We start from the raw sequence: 7,105 nt of genomic DNA, 5'->3' as shown, positions 1-7,105 counted from the left end.
TGTCCAGACTTTTTAAAAATAATAGTCATATGAATAATCAATTTGTTCAAGTTGAGGGGTTTTCTTTTTAAATTTATTACTAAGTATGTAATAAATATATTAATAGATACCCTTTTCCATATCACGGCTTGTATCAGCCCTCGACCAATATCAACCCTCGGGCTGATATTGGAGTCTCGGGCTGATACATGCTGTGATATGGAAAGGGGTATGTATTGTTCTCTATGTATCTAATCGGATTGTGTTCGTAAACCACTGAGCGAATCACAATCATACCAGTACCAATCAGTTTGTCATATTACATGTACAACACGGACTGCCGTCAGACTACCAATATATGAAAGTATTAATAGGCCGTGTCGTCATTGCAGCATACTGGTCGACAACCTTAATATTTAACAAGTTTTTCCTGACTATGGAGATTTAGAGAGGAATGTAAACACTTTGTTGATGTGTAACCGGAACCATTGTGACAAGGACAGAATCTCAATGGAAGGACATAAAACATATAAGTGTATCATTATAACGGGAACTTGATCCAAAGAGCCGGATTACGTCTCGCTGCCAGGCGCGGATCATCACATCCAACTCGATCTGATCCGCGCCTGGCAATGAGACGTAATCCGACCCTTTCGATAAAGTTACTATTGTGATAATATATGACACGCCAAGCCAAATTCACAAAAATGAGCTAAACCGAGTTTCACTGTCGATAAACTACGTTTAACGACTGTAAACTAATTTACGGACAGAAAACTATAGTTGATGTTTATCGATATTTCACATCTGTAAACCTTTCAAATATGTAAACTATAACTATACCAAAAAAACAACCATTTGCAATCGCAAAATATAGTTTATCTGATAAAAAATACTTTCGCGATTGTGACACTATGATTAATAACTATTAATTATAGTTAACGAGGGTAAATTTTAGTTTACATATGTGAATCTCTATGTATCAGCAAAATACATGGTCAACGTTTATTTACAGACGGAAACATCTGATAATCATTTGTAAACTATAAATTACAACCGGTAAATATGGTTTTAGAGATGAAAACGATAGTTAAGGGATCGTTAACTATAGTTTTTGGTATGTAAACTATAGTTAACAGTCAAATAACTTAGTTTATCAACTGTGAAACTATAGTAACCGCCGTTAGTCTGTATATAACATCTGTAAACCATAGTTTACGCGATCATGTATGATTTAGAGGTGTTAACTAAGATTTAAACTAAAACGACCATTTGCAATTGATCTTAATTATATATAGTTCACGAATGTGAATGTACATGTAGTTTACAGATGTGAAACTATATTAATCAGCAAAATTCGTTAATGTTTACTTACAGACAGAAATACTTAAATTAGCATTCGTAAACTATAGTGTAGAATCGGTTAATAAGGTTTTACAGATGAAAACAGTAGTTAAGTTAAAATATAGTTTACGGTTCATAAACTGTAGATAGCAATTGATAAACCTAGTTTATCAACTGTGAAATATGTTAAGCTCATTTTTGTAAATATTGCGAGTCATAATCATCTTACAGAGATGAATTATACTCCAGTACATGTCATTTGTATAAATAGATATACGACATATCCCATAAGAAAAACTTTGTAATTCCAGTGTTTCGTCTTAGGTACAGACTTCCAACGTGCCCTCTTTAGATTTAAGCAGAAGTAAGAAACAGCAGGATATGATACGTAAGTAGGGAGCACCACTGAATGTTATTGGTATTCTTTAACTAAATTAAAACAGTCGAGTTGTTAAGAAGACCGATTATAAATGTTTCCCTTTAGATATATATTGCTTTTGATGGAATTGGGAGTTCAGTTGTTTGGAGTTCATTTTAGAAATAAGTTATAAGTTATACTGTGACAATTAAGCGCCTGTGTCCTGTGAGCATGTCTGACCAACGGGTATCCGGCATCCATCCGGTTTTCATAACTTTTAAAAAAAAAATTCCTCTAAAAGCACCATGTCAATTTGAAAACAAATGGCCTCATTTTCAAAAGAGAGATATCAAAAACTGAAATAAATAGAATTGATGTCTTTAATTCGTTTCGCAAGATCCACTGCACTCGACTGTAATAACGAGATAATTAACTCGTAATAACGAGATATGTTCTTGTAATTCAGACATAAAAAATAATTTTTATGTGGCACTATTCGTTTTTCGAACTTTGAATAATTCAAACAGTAAATATTAAAGTATCCCAACAACAACCCCCTCTACCCAACCAAATAGTTGGACATCAGGAGAGGGACAAAACTCTTTATTGGAATAAAACTTCCCCAGAGTCTTCCCAAAAACTACAGTTTCTTGACATTCAAACCATCCTGGCATATTGCTGAGTCAAATTTGTTGAAACTTGACACCCCCCCCCCCCCCCCGACCAATAATGAAGTCCCAAGAGGGATGAAAACTCAAAAAAGGCCATAAAAATTTGTTTCTCATGATCTAGCTTTAATTTGTGATTTTATTAATCATGGTACACATATTTTTATATACGGGTACATTTTTTGTCTTTCAAAATGTGACGTATATGTACCTCGCCTTGTTTTGATTTATCAAAAAGGGTGAGAAAGAGAAAAAAATCCGTTTTGAACTGATACTCAAATGGATGATGCTGTTCGAAATAACTAATACTTGTAGTTCATAAATATTGTTATAATATTTTGTAAGTATGGAATATACTACAATTAATCAATAATGTAAAAAAAAAAATAGCAACGCATGGCTTTATAGTACAATTGATTTTTTAATTAGAACATAATTGCTTTTCTTTATTTTCCGGTATAGTTATATGAGAAGAAATTTCACTTTTGCCAAACATTGTATCTTCATACATCAGACAGTAATGGTATCGGTACAGTAACTCCCGGCTTCGACCCGCATCGTACGATCCCTACAGTTTCGTTCTTTTTATGTTGGGAACTGCGATCGAGATCGACATGGGTTTTCGACGAAATCAAACTTTTGCCAAAAACAAGCAAATACCTAACCCCTACTCAAAAGTGTCGCTCTCTGATCTATCATATGGCAGTACATAGCATATATGATAATGACACTAGATTTTGATTGCAGTTTAAACATGCACGAACTTATAGATCAGGCTGGTATGTAAGGCCTCCACATTTCTATAGAGTAGTGTTGAATTTAATAAAGAGACAGAAGAAGCAATTGGTGGACCCCATCAAAGAAATATTCCAGATGACCTTGCTAATCTTCCCAAATCCATTGATGGTAAAACTATTACATAAATATTTAAGTGTCTGATTATCTGGAGGAGAAACCCCTATTCACCGGACCGGATGGACTCGGATTCCACGCTTAAAATGACGATAGGACATTGATGATTAAGCAATCATCAAAGGCCATGTAAATAAAGGAATCTTTAAAAACTTGATAATGAACTAAGGTAAGACCAGTGGCACGCGAAACCTTCCATTGACAAATATTAGTTGGATTTATTCAAAGATAAACACTGATCAATAAACACTAGATGTATCATTTCATTTCCCGCCATTTAATACCTGAAATAGCCGAGATGCCTAGCAGACAATCGAAGCATCTCAAAAGAGCCTTCAAACATGGAGCCGGGATTGTAATTTGCTTAAATAAATGGCATAATCCGTCGGCTAATTAACTGCCTCTTTTAAAAACATCCAAATTTATCAAATCTGGAGCGGACGATATCAGATTAATTTTTATCGTTTTTATTTGGCCTAAGAACGATGCTGAGTTATTGGTGACAAAGTATTTTAACCATCTCATAACATGACGCCCAATTCCTCAATATTTGCCCATTAATCTTCGCCAAGCATCCCATGGAGTTGTCTAAGCTTCATCTGTTGGCTAGGATCGAGGATTTACTTAACTTTTTAACTATTTACGCTTTGGGACAAATATATATCAATGGAACACATGGGGTATTTTTCAGACCATAAATCAAGGCATATAATGTTATTGCAAAAGTTTTGCTTTATATTTACAAGTTAAGATGATGATTAAAATAGCACTGCCAAAAGAAAAAATGATAATTAAAAGTGCAGTTGTAAATTAAAGAATTGAATTGATAAATCAAGGAAATGAGGGAGGATTAACGCTTTTATAAGGTGCAAATGTGCATGTGCACATGTACTTTTTCAATACATCTCATTTGGAAAGGGATCTAGAAATAGCCTGACTCTCTGGCCCAGCCCACCCTCTGTAAATGTTGGCATCTTCTCTGTGGACAAAGTGTGACTGGGATTATCTCTTTCGTACCTCCGATTTGATATCATTTGTAAACCCTGGTCACATTCGCCTGTCAACATGGCTGACGACCAATGAAAAAAGTCAACAAAATGGCGCAAAGTCAACATCATTTATTTTTGTCTACTTGTTTTCAGCTTAGATTCAAATAAATTTGACATCGCTTTCCTCCCTCGCTTTATCTTGTAAAAATATTTCTTTTCTGATTCATCCAATTTTCTTTTCTTGTGTTAGGCTGCTGATCAATTTTTACTTTAAGAGTCCATATTTAAACAAAGATATCTCCCTGGTCTTGCGAAGCATTAATTACTTGAAGACTCAATACCTAGACAAACTTGGTGAAATATAGTCCAAGTTCGATGATTCTGATGCAGATGTTGTCTTTTGCAGATGGTAGATATACAGGGCATGATATACCAACAGAGCCGCGGCGCGATAAAACAGTTTATTTGTTTAGATTGGCTAATCACAGAGCTCAGTCTTCGTAATGCAACAAAATGTAATACATCAAGATCAAGGCGAAAATCATTAGAATGTTCGACCCCCACAGTTGCTTATATTTTTACGGCTGTGGAAATACGGCTTTTGGAGTACCAACTGTTTTGACAGACAAGGATTATGTTGAAAACACGTGAAATGATTTCCAGTTATCAATTATTTGCTGTTGAAATAAACTAAGATGTCAAAAGTATGAAGTGGAACTTGCTAAAGATGTTCATTCCATTTCTCGAGTGTTTATTCAAACCTTATTGTATTGGTGCTCGGATAATATGATAGTCTTGAACCCAGCGTTCCGTGGTAATTAAGACTCCATCACGGCCCGCATGTTCGTTGTGTTTCATGTCTTTATTCCTATCATTACTGACCAAGCGAATCACTGGTAAAAAAAGTTCATGTACCTGTAACGCATGCTCATATATAGTTTTTAAAGTGGTCTTATTTGATTTGTTTTTCACAACTCTTTTCCTTTAAATCATTTTCAACCCAAGGAAAGGACTCTAAATTGGGATTTTTTGGGAGCGATATTATGGACCACGACATTTCCTCTAAACAACTTTTTTATTACTAGTATCACGCAGGGGAAAAAACAGTTTATTTAGACTGTTTACATCAAATGCATTTTGAGCTTTATTTCTTTAATAAATTCTACTGCGTGTAGTCATAACAACAACCAATGGCCATGTCATGTTGGAGATAATAGCTTGAAACCAAGGTCAAATGTATCTAAAGATAACTTATATACAGTAGGATTAAAGTTATTATACTTGTTAAAACCTTCCACGCTCGTGAAAGAGAGTCGGAACTGATTTGGTTATTAGATCCATTTGTTATCATATTAAACGTATCAGATGCACATCATATATAAGAAGTTTGAGGATAAAACATTGTTCATTGTTTCATACTTGATCAAAACGCATGTGAGCTTTGCAGAAGTTAATGTTTTTAATTGCAGTGTGTAATGTCCCCATGAAAAAATTAAAATGCATTTTACTATTAGAATAAAATGACGTTTATTTAATTCGTTTTATTTTTCACCTGATTATGCAGGTTTTAAGGATTGTGAAATTTTGTATGACACCTGGAAATATATCCACTGATAAATCTTAGTTATATAAGTTATACTGATTGCAAATTAAGTTCAATTATGAAACTCTTTGAGAATTATCTTAAACGATTGTTCAGTTCAAAATTTTGATCTCAGAAGATTACGAATTCCCTCTTACATGTAAAAAAAAAAAAAAATGGGAAGATTCACCATTAACCCTGAAAAAAAATTGTTATTATAAGAAATATAATTCTAATACTATAGAAAACAAAAAGTATTGTTGATATCTTGTAAATATTATAATAACCAAAGAAAAATACATAAAATTAAAATTATGACAAACATATATCTAAAAGATTTTCTACCCAAATCTGGAGACAAGTTCTTACTTTATGCAGGGACAAGACAACATATCTTAGTAACGATACTTCACACAGTATACATATCATACATAACCTAATATTGTAATTTGCTCAATCTTTTAAATATGCACAGCACGATACTTTTTTGAAAATCTTATTATTTGATATAGAATCTGAAATAGGAATGAACAGTCAGCTCTGTCCTGTATATCGGAATAAAGAACGAACCAGAGGGTTTTCTATACTTGTAACTGAATGTACTTTATTTTCGTTATTCGTTATTTTTTTCGGTTCCTGATTTTGGAATTTTTTTTACATATACAGGTATAATATACCTTTTGAAAACTGACCAAGATTTAAAAAAACCATATGCCAAGGATTAACAGTTCAAAAAAGTACTAAAGTATGATTTCGAACACTACAAGTCATTTGTCAATATTACGAAAATCTAATTAAATGGTGCATGATGGGTTTTTAAACGATAAAGGTCTATATTGAGGCAATAAAACAGCTGAAATTGATTTTAAAGACGCGAGGATTTCATCCTCTTTTGATAGTTAATCGTCTTTTCAATCGTTCGCCACTCTTAAAGTGTGGACAACGTAACAATTTCCGTTTGTGGTAATGATTCGTTTATACTCAAACATTCAGAGGATTCGGACACAGGTGTCTTATACGCTTTGATCTTGCCAACGCATTATCCAATTTTTCGATTAGGATATCCTTTTCCCGCGATTTTGATGCCAGATTTTCCTATCAATTTCGAATCATTCGTCATTCGACTAAAAGTAATAACGGAAATTTGTTTAAGCAAACTCTGTATAGATCTATATAATTTGGTATAAAAGTTTTCAAAAATGTTTTATACAATGTCCTCTCAAGAAGAAACCCAGGGCAATAACTATACCAATTTCAATTCTATATTTTGAAT

This window comes from Magallana gigas, chromosome 8 (assembly GCF_963853765.1).
Source record: "Magallana gigas chromosome 8, xbMagGiga1.1, whole genome shotgun sequence".
Lineage (NCBI taxonomy): Eukaryota > Metazoa > Mollusca > Bivalvia > Ostreida > Ostreidae > Magallana > Magallana gigas.
This window is presented reverse-complemented; position numbering follows the sequence as displayed.